Genomic DNA, 11234 nt, shown 5'->3' on the forward strand with positions numbered 1-11234 from the left:
GAGGTATTCACCGTCGCCCAGTGAGCCTGGTGAAATGCCATAGAAACCAGCGGCACCATAGAAACCAGCGGCACCATAGAAACCAGTCCAGGAACATACTGTTCTCCTGCTCATCAAACCGCTGCCTCTGCAAACCCACCTCCACCGCTCCACCTGCCGCTTTCTCACTCCACTTTACATTACAGGGAATATTTTGTTGTTGTTTTTACAATATGAAATCAACAGATTTTAGGGTGAATTTGTCTGTGCCTGAGAAAAATGTTTGGGAGCCATGTTGGGGCGTTTTGGTGTCTGTGTGGTGAAAATGGAGGTTCTTCTTCCAGCAGATGGCAGTGTGAGATCAGACAGCGCCTCTCCTCCCTCTACTGTAAATCGTGTAAAGCTGCTTGGGGGCGTTAGGTAATACAGCATTTGTTCACAGATCTGGGCATTATCCTGTGTTGACCCCTGCCACTCTTTTCTCCTTCCGTTTGTGAACACAACTCACAGGGAGGGCAAGGTTGATTCCCGTCCTTCCCCACACCGAGTTCTGCCCCATTTTGTGGCGTCGGGTCTCCCTCAAAAACACCAAGGACACGCCACACATGGTCTGGCAGAGAAAACACAGACAGGGTGGCGAGCACGAGGAGGAAGTACAAGTAGCTTTAAGGGGGAGATACAGTAAAGAAGAAGAAAGGTGGCAGATGAAGAGTTAACCTCCACAAGACCCGTCTGAACCAGGGGTGGGACCTGCTCCTTCATAAGCCCAGCAGAGAGGGAGGGAGGGAGGGAGGATGACAGAGAGAGGAGGAAATTAGAGTCGACACGAGTGGTGTGACGGGCCGAACAGAGGCCGAGTGAGGACAGCCGAGAACCCTTTCACTACTGACCTACTTCCTCCAACACACACATACACGTGTGCACAAATGTGTTTGTGTGAGTTTATAAGGCAGGTCGATGAGGACTAACTCTTGTGTTAAATGCTACACACACTCAGAAACACACACTCTGAAAGCAAGCAGTTCTACGTGTTGAACCATTTTAAGTGCATTCACACAGGAGTGCAAGAAGTACTTACTCGAGATGAAGTAGTAATACCAGAGTGTAAAAATACTTCACTCCAAGTAAAAGTCCTGCATCAAAACCTAAAACCTGTTTAGAAAGTACTCATTATGCAGTAATAGGCTGTTACTGGACTTCAGTGACTGATGCATGGATGTGTTCATCAGTTCATTGATGCAGCTGGTATCTAAATAACTTATACAGCTGGATAGCGTGTCAATGTCCCATGTTATTCAAAAATGTGTAATAATATGTAAAACATACGGTACTTGATTATATAAATGAACACTAATAATCTGAATCTGTAAAGTAACAAACAAACAAGAACAAGTCTTGCCACTAATATCCTCTATGTAGCCGAGTAAAGTAGAAGATAGAGATACTTGAAGGCTGATTTCCAAACCACCCCCTACAAACTACCCCTCCGTTTGCACGTTCGCGCGGAGGGTCCGCCACATTTAGTGCTGTTCCAAACCAACGAGTGTGGAGGGGCAGTGGCGGTTCTAGAACATTTTACATGGGGGGGGCAAGAGGTCATGCCAGGGTGGCATGGGAGGGCGGACAGTACGTGGTATTTTATAATGTATATAACCTATTTATTGTTAATTCATGCCCTAACACAAGTGTTCTTAATGCACAAGAGAAACAAAGTGTTCAGACAAACAATCGGGTGCCCTTTGAGTCCCCCAAGCTTACCTCAACTATTTTAAATGAAAGGAAACTACAAAATGTATTTTAAAGCAATGAATTAATGGAACAGGTTGTTTTGCATTACAATGTAAAACTAAATATATATATTTTGTTTAAAAAAATGGGTTGTCTTAGTATTAGACAGACATATTTGCATGTCCTCACTAAGCATTATTACATATTAATTTAATATTAAACAAATCAAAATGGCCAATTATCCCAAAATGTTGCTGCTAATATAATCATATGCTTGTCAACTTTAACTGATCAAAAATACATTCTGAAAAAATACTTGAATTATCTATGAAATTGCAATATTGTCCCTCAGTTTGTTTCAACCCTGTCACGCCATACCAGTTACCCTCCTATTAAAATAATGGGTCAGTCCATGTGTGATCTGCATTGAGGGTCAGTCCATCTGTGATCTGCATTGAGGGAATTACATCACAAAAGTGTCAGTTTCTTCTCTTACCTATATTTCAGTTTTTGTATTTTCAGATTAAGATTGACAAGCTCAACATTTCAACTCTGTTATATGTATTAATAATAGTAAATAATTGTTTATTACAAAATAAACAATAGTTTTGAAAAATATTACAATGTTGTAATGTCCTTGACTTCCATGTGGTGCCATATCTTAGCTAAACAAGGTCTCAGGCCTACTTTGTGTCCAAAACTTCAACCCTGTTACATTTTTTCAAGGAAATTCCTAGTAATTATTTATATTTTGTGCCTGAGGTGGGAAAATGTAAGTAGTCCACTACCAGATGTTATGACCAAACATTTTGGATTCATTTTTCAAAGATATAAAGACCCAAAAGGCACCCGATTCAGAGAATACTCTAATTCTGCATACTGTAAGTACTTAGTTATAATTAAGTACACAAATGACATGACCCATCTCTTCAGAGAGCTACAGGTGACCTGTGCAGCAACACATTTCAATCAATAATTGTCAATACTAAGAGCTGCTAGATTGTTGAGCTGCTGTGATGGAATATGTAAGGAGAATAAGAACATACCATGTCGTCCAGCTGGACTTTCATCTGCCTCCTGATCCCTGCCTCTGGCCCTCTTTCTGATACTTCATCTTTATTCCAATCCTCACATATAGTTCTTCTTCTTCACTAATGTCTTCATCTCCTCCTCTTCCTCCTGCTCTGACCCTCCTGGTCTCTTCATCTCCTCCTCTTCCTCCTGCTCTGACCCTCCTGGTCTCTTCATCTCCTGCTCTGAGCCTCCTGGTCTCTTCAGTGAACTCTCTTTTCCTCCTGCTCTGACCCTCCTGGTCTCTTCATCTCTCTTTTCCTTTTCCTCTTTCTGTTCGTCCTGATCACTTCTCATATGTCTTTTTGTTGTTGTTGAATCACTCCTATACTCTGGCCTGCAAGAGTCTACTTGTGAGAAGCACTGGTACAAATGCTTGTATAACTTTACACGTTAGGGCCATGTAGCTAATATGTAGCATATCCTAAATATAACATCAGAAAGTATTTATCAAACGCACACAGGCAGCTGTGTTTGGATCCAGTTTTTACGGTAAAGGATGTATCCTGGTTTCATTGATCTGGCCTCATGGCTGTGATGTGTAGTTTACGTGGATTTAATAGTAGGCTACCGCGTAGTTTAGCAAAGTGATCGATCTCCCAGCTAACGCTGTATGCGTATATGTTGTAACGCAACGCCCCAAACAGTGCCCGTCTGTTAAACGCTATCGATTCAAACGGCAGCGTTTTATTAATATTTAGTTTCAAGCTCTCGTCCTTAGTAAAAACAAAACTAGTGGAAGGGGAAATGCTCCCAGGGGAAGCTGATCCATAGGTGCTGGGACAGCTCGCTCCCTCTCTGCAGCGGTGTCTGTGTGAATGCCGCTCCGCAGTTTAATGCAGGGCCGTAGCTGCGTTTTTAACGGGCCTAAAATGATATTTAAAATGATTCACTTTTAACTAATGTAATGCTTGTTTCGTTGCTTGAGAAGCTTGTGGAAATAGTGTAGGTTTGTTTTAGTTCAGTTTTAGGGAAACAAAAGTTAGGGGGGCAGCTGCCCCCACTTGCCCCCCCGTAGATCCTCCCCTGGGTAGTGGGTTATCAAGCCCTCAAACAGCGAGTCTGCATCGGTCCTGACTTCACCTGCTGCCCTACCTGACCGGACTCAACGCTGTTTGTGTCCGTCAGGAAACAAGCTGTTTACTAACAGTTCCGTGGAAACATTCATAAACTGCACAACAAGAGCTATTTCATATCTTCATACAGATGTTAACAACTGGTTACCTCGTATTTGTTTAAACTTGGATCGTTTACTCATGTCTAGTCTAGAAAACGGTAAAACTTGTGTATATTTACATGGGCTTTTGCTAAAACTAAGCAGCTTCTAAACATCAGATTTTAAGAAAATTATGGCATTTCCTGTTTCGGCCAGAGAGAGGGGAGTTCGTCCCAAAGCTTGCTGCTGTTTTTACTCCCTCCATCTGACAGGAGGGAGCCTGTATTAAAGATTATTCATTTAACCCTTTTAGAAGGGAAGATATGGTCATTTGTTCTGGGAATGTCATTTTCGAGCCTGAGACCTGAAAAACAGGCTCAGGGCTAAACTGGTTAAGCTGCGAGTGTCACTACAGATGGAGTTCACTCCATCACGGAGGGGGAGTGGGTAGGATGTGGTTTGGAATTGGGCCTAAATTAAGTAATTGCATAAACTTGTACTTGAAATAAGACAAGGAACTATTGCATTTATATATTGTATCTTTTTCTAAAGAATTACAATTGCATTTTTAAGTAGATTACAGAATAATTTGGCATAAAGTATGCAGTGAACGTTTAAAACTGGTTACTAATAAGTGGCTAAGTGAGACGACTAAGGACCAATTCAAAACCGCCCCCTACACCCTACACACTAGCCCCCCTACACACTACCCCTATACCCTACGCACTACCTCTACACACTACTCCTACACACCCTACCCCTACACACTACCCCCCTACACACTACGCCTACACCCTACCCCTACGCACCACCTCTACACCCTACCCCTACGCACTACCTCTACACACTAGCCCTACACACTACCCCCCTACCCCCTATGCACTACCTCTACACACTACGCAAATAGTTCCTGCAAACATTTAATGATTAACCACACAACAATATAGACATTTAATATCGTCATACAGATGTAAGCAGCTTCATGGTTACCTCCTATTTTTTTTTATCTTAGGATCATATACCTGTGTGTGTTTAGCTGAGAGTGAGACTACAGACAGAGTTTACTCCATCACGGAGCGGGAGTGGTGTGGTTTGGAATTAGGCTATAATGTCATCCCGCCAAACATTAGCTGCCTTTAGCTTAGCGGTGGTGATGCAAAGTCATTTGACCGTCATGTAGTCCCTTTATGGCCTAATTTTAGCTTTTTACTTATGCCAATGGCACTTTGATTCAAAAATCATAAAGTGGTTCCAATATGTGGAGATTACCCTGCTGAACAAAACGTGTACATATCATAAACGTTTGTTTGCCACAGATCTTGTTTTCTGCAATATTCCAAAATCCAATGGAAAAATCCCATTGTTTTTGTGCAGGGAGCCCTTACGATGAGAACGTATGGGTCAGCCTACCAAAACACGTCATCACTGCACAATTCTATATCACAGCCATGATCTGTTGTTGAAAAAGAAAACAGATTATCAGCCATCTTCTAGCTGGATCTCGATGCTGGGTTTTCTCCGGCTGAATCTGAGGCGCCGGAGCAGCTGCGTCATAAGACGACTTGGTACGGGACCCAAGCCAATATACAAAAAAAGAATACGTTACAATACTATCCTTGGTTTATGCTAGTAATTAGGCATAACATTCTAATAGTAGTTTTTTTTAGTAACTGATGACTTTGATGATTGACAAGTTGAAATCGAATAAGGCCAGTAATGGAGGGGAAACCCCGCCCCCCGTTTCTTTGGTGGCTCGGATCTACACCTCCGCTTGTGTAAATCATTCTACACGTCACATTTCTCTGGTCAAATCTAATGTGAGGTTTTTATGAGTGGTGCAAGCGCATGGCCAGGCTTTCCTTTTTCCCTCCTGTTTTAGTGCGTTACGCAGCAAAGGGGGGGGGGGGGGGGGTGCTGTGTGTGGTGCTGCTGCTGTGGGTCATTCTGAGGACAACTCTCCTCTCTCACCCCAGCATCCCTCCCTTACATTCCTCCCCCCTCCTTTTCTTCCTATACCCTCCCCCTTTCTCTCTCTCTTCCTATACCCCTCGCCAAACACCCCCACCCTCTCATGTGTCTCTCTGCTCGCTGCGTCGGCCTACATATCTGCAGACGCCTGGACGACTGGCTGCACACAAATGCACCAATGCACAACTCCCAGCATGCATCTGTTCTGGACATTATTCCTGCATCCATTCACTCAGGAGAGAGGTGCATCAAAACTCAGCAACTGTCACAGCAAAACCATCCCTCTGCAAAGGAGTATTAGAGAATAATTCAAATGTAATTAAAGGTTGCTGCAAACTGACACACTATAGGACCTCACAAGTATACGAGAAGAATATATTTATAGATTATAAAAAAAGGTTAAATCAAGAAAAAAAAACGTTCCATTTAGGACCAAATGCACTTAGTTCTAATACGAATTAGCTTAGAGATCTGGCATTTAGTGTAAAGCTATTGTGACAGGGGAAAATACAAGTTACATAACATCACCCGTCCTGTAGATGTCATTTAACCATGGTTGGCTCTGTGGTGTTTGCACAGCGGTCAGTAAACACAACACCAGGGGCCTGTACTACGAAGCCGGTTCAACCTAACCTGGATATGTTTGAGTTAGCCGGTTGGCCTAATCCAAAACATACGCGCACTCGCTAAACTGTACTACGACGCGGGTTATCAAGTGGATCGCTCAAGCCAGCCGTGTCCTATCTAGTTAGGTGCGCGTTCACATGAAAGGGGTGGTAGTTGGAGCATTCGACCAATCACAAACATGGAGAAGCGCACTGACAGCGCAGCGTCATACTTCCTGAATGAAAACTATAATATTAGACATATGAAGAAGTTAAACTTTAAACATCCATGACTTAAACACTTGATCAGGATCAAAGCCACAGAGCTGCACCTGCAAGGTGAATACAGCTGGAAAAAGAAAAAGTGTTTGAATGCGTACATTAACAGGTTCATGATATCACTGCCCCGTCTAAGACACGATCTGACTTTCATTACATTTGACTCGAGTGTTTCGTCAACTTAATGTGTTGCTTAAAATAATACTTCTGCATACAGTATGTGACACTGTGAGTGTTGCACGGCCAGATACGGCTCAGCTGACTCAGATAAGGAGATATATGATGATAATGTTACACATCGACGTCTGTACTCACAGGGCCGCGGACTGTACGTAATGTTACTCTGATCCGGTTACTTATGTTGTGGCAGATATTTAAGTAAGTTTTCTTAACGCTAATGTTATAAGATTTCTCTGAAGATGGAGGTGATATTCTATTCATGTTCACGTTCACACAGTCAGTTAATTTTTGCCGGCCGTCTTTCCTGCAACGGCACCTTTTCTGTATTTCCTGTCTCCTGTAATATGACTTGATATCTTTAAACTCCGCACACTGAGCTCTGATTGGTCAGCAGGTGGTGCTTTCACTGAGTTCATCTCAGTCTGCAACCTAACCTGCTCCGGAGCAGGTTATTCGCTCAGTATAAGTTACCATGGAGATCTAGCCCGCTAAAAAGAGAACCAGCGTCGTAGGACTGGAAACCCAGAGTTTCCCCTGAAGTTCGCCGGCTAAGCGAAAATCCTGCTTCGTAGTACAGGCCTCTGCCCGGTCAGTGAATCTCTGCACACATCAAGAGAAGTTGGCGGTGCTACAACCCGCAGAGACAAGTAAACCATGAACCTGAGTCTTCATCATGTCTTCACCATGAGCCTGAGTCTTCATGTCTTCACCATGAGCCTGAGTCTTCATCATGTCTTCACCATGAGCCTGAGTCTTCATCATGTCTTCATCATGAGCCTGAGTCTTCATCATGTCTTCATCAGGAGTCTGAGTCTTCATCATGTCTTCACCATGAGTCTGAGTCTTCATCATGTCTTCATCATGAGCCTGAGTCTTCACCATGAGCCTGCGTCTTCATCATGTCTTCACCATGAGTCTGAGTCTTCATCATGAGCCTGAGTCTTCATCATGAGCCTGAGTCTTCATCATGTCTTCACCATGAGCCTGAGTCTTCATCATGTCTTCATCATGAGCCTGAGTCTTCACCATGAGCCTGCGTCTTCATCATGTCTTCACCATGAGCCTGAGTCTTCATCATGAGCCTGAGTCTTCATCATGTATTCACCATGAGCCTGAGTCTTCATTATGAGTCTGAGTCTTCATCATGTCTTCATCATGAGCCTGAGTCTTCATCATGTCTTCACCATGAGCCTGAGTCTTCATCATGTCTTCATCAGGAGTCTGAGTCTTCATCATGTCTTCACCATGAGTCTCAGTCTTCATCATGTCTTCACCATGAGCCTGAGTCTTCATCATGTATTCACCATGAGCCTGAGTCTTCATTATGAGCCTGAGTCTTCATCATGTCTTCACCATGAGCCTGAGTCTTCATCATGTCTTCACCATGAGCCTGAGTCTTCATCATGTCTTCACCATGAGCCTGAGTCTTCATCATGTCTTCATCATGAGCCTGAGTCTTCATCATGTCTTCATCAGGAGTCTGAGTCTTCATCATGTCTTCACCATGAGTCTGAGTCTTCATCATGAGCCTGAGTCTTCACCATGAGCCTGCGTCTTCATCATGTCTTCACCATGAGCCTGAGTCTTCATCATGAACCTGAGTCTTCATCATGAGCCTGAGTCTTCATCATGTATTCACCATGAGCCTGAGTCTTCATTATGAGCCTGAGTCTTCATCATGTCTTCACCATGAGCCTGAGTCTTCATCATGTCTTCACCATGAGCCTGAGTCTTCACCATGAGCCTGCGTCTTCATCATGTCTTCACCATGAGCCTGAGTCTTCATCATGAACCTGAGTCTTCATCATGAGCCTGAGTCTTCATCATGAGCCTGAGTCTTCATCATGTCTTCATAATGAGACTGAGTCTTCAACATGTCTTCATCATGTCTTCACCATGAGCCTGAGTCTTCATCATGTCTTCACCATGAGCCTGAGTCTTCATGTCTTCACCATGAGCCTGAGTCTTCATCATGTCTTCACCATGAACCTGAGTCTTCATCATGTCTTCACCATGAGCCTGAGTCTTCATGTCTTCACCATGAGCCTGAGTCTTCATCATGTCTTCACCATGAGCCTGAGTCTTCATCATGTCTTCATCATGAGCCTGAGTCTTCATCATGTCTTCATCAGGAGTCTGAGTCTTCATCATGTCTTCACCATGAGTCTGAGTCTTCATCATGTCTTCATCATGAGCCTGAGTCTTCACCATGAGCCTGCGTCTTCATCATGTCTTCACCATGAGTCTGAGTCTTCATCATGAGCCTGAGTCTTCATCATGAGCCTGAGTCTTCATCATGTCTTCACCATGAGCCTGAGTCTTCATCATGTCTTCATCATGAGCCTGAGTCTTCACCATGAGCCTGCGTCTTCATCATGTCTTCACCATGAGCCTGAGTCTTCATCATGAGCCTGAGTCTTCATCATGTATTCACCATGAGCCTGAGTCTTCATTATGAGACTGAGTCTTCATCATGTCTTCATCATGAGCCTGAGTCTTCATCATGTCTTCACCATGAGCCTGAGTCTTCATCATGTCTTCACCATGAGCCTGAGTCTTCATCATGTCTTCATCAGGAGTCTGAGTCTTCATCATGAGCCTGAGTCTTCATCATGTCTTCACCATGAGCCTGAGTCTTCATCATGTCTTCACCATGAGCCTGAGTCTTCATCATGTCTTCATCAGGAGTCTGAGTCTTCATCATGTCTTCACCATGAGTCTGAGTCTTCATCATGTCTTCATCATGAGCCTGAGTCTTCACCATGAGCCTGCGTCTTCATCATGTCTTCACCATGAGTCTGAGTCTTCATCATGAGCCTGAGTCTTCACCATGAGCCTGCGTCTTCATCATGTCTTCACCATGAGCCTGAGTCTTCATCATGAGCCTGAGTCTTCATCATGAGCCTGAGTCTTCATCATGTCTTCACCATGAGCCTGAGTCTTCATCATGTCTTCACCATGAGCCTGAGTCTTCATCATGTCTTCATCATGAGCCTGAGTCTTCATCATGTCTTCATCAGGAGTCTGAGTCTTCATCATGTCTTCACCATGAGTCTGAGTCTCTTCATCATGAGCCTGAGTCTTCACCATGAGCCTGCGTCTTCATCATGTCTTCACCATGAGCCTGAGTCTTCATCATGAGCCTGAGTCTTCACCATGAGCCTGCGTCTTCATCATGTCTTCACCATGAGCCTGAGTCTTCATCATGAACCTGAGTCTTCATCATGAGCCTGAGTCTTCATCATGAGCCTGAGTCTTCATCATGTCTTCATAATGAGACTGAGTCTTCAACATGTCTTCATCATGTCTTCACCATGAGCCTGAGTCTTCATCATGTCTTCACCATGAGCCTGAGTCTTCATGTCTTCACCATGAGCCTGAGTCTTCATCATGTCTTCACCATGAACCTGAGTCTTCATCATGTCTTCACCATGAGCCTGAGTCTTCATGTCTTCACCATGAGCCTGAGTCTTCATCATGTCTTCACCATGAGCCTGAGTCTTCATCATGTCTTCATCATGAGCCTGAGTCTTCATCATGTCTTCATCAGGAGTCTGAGTCTTCATCATGTCTTCACCATGAGTCTGAGTCTTCATCATGTCTTCATCATGAGCCTGAGTCTTCACCATGAGCCTGAGTCTTCATCATGTCTTCACCATGAGTCTGAGTCTTCATCATGAGCCTGAGTCTTCATCATGAGCCTGAGTCTTCATCATGTCTTCACCATGAGCCTGAGTCTTCATCATGTCTTCATCATGAGCCTGAGTCTTCACCATGAGCCTGAGTCTTCATCATGTCTTCACCATGAGCCTGAGTCTTCATCATGAGCCTGAGTCTTCATCATGTATTCACCATGAGCCTGAGTCTTCATTATGAGTCTGAGTCTTCATCATGTCTTCATCATGAGCCTGAGTCTTCATCATGTATTCACCATGAGCCTGAGTCTTCATTATGAGACTGAGTCTTCATCATGTCTTCATCATGAGCCTGAGTCTTCATCATGTCTTCACCATGAGCCTGAGTCTTCATCATGTCTTCACCATGAGCCTGAGTCTTCATCATGTCTTCATCAGGAGTCTGAGTCTTCATCATGTCTTCACCATGAGTCTGAGTCTTCATCATGTCTTCACCATGAGCCTGAGTCTTCATCATGTATTCACCATGAGCCTGAGTCTTCATTATGAGCCTGAGTCTTCATCATGTCTTCACCATGAGCCTGAGTCTTCATCATGTCTTCACCATGAGCCTGAGTCTTCATCATGTCTTCA

Source organism: Pseudochaenichthys georgianus, chromosome 11 (genome assembly GCF_902827115.2).
Source record: "Pseudochaenichthys georgianus chromosome 11, fPseGeo1.2, whole genome shotgun sequence".
In the NCBI taxonomy this organism is placed as follows: Eukaryota; Metazoa; Chordata; class Actinopteri; order Perciformes; family Channichthyidae; genus Pseudochaenichthys; species Pseudochaenichthys georgianus.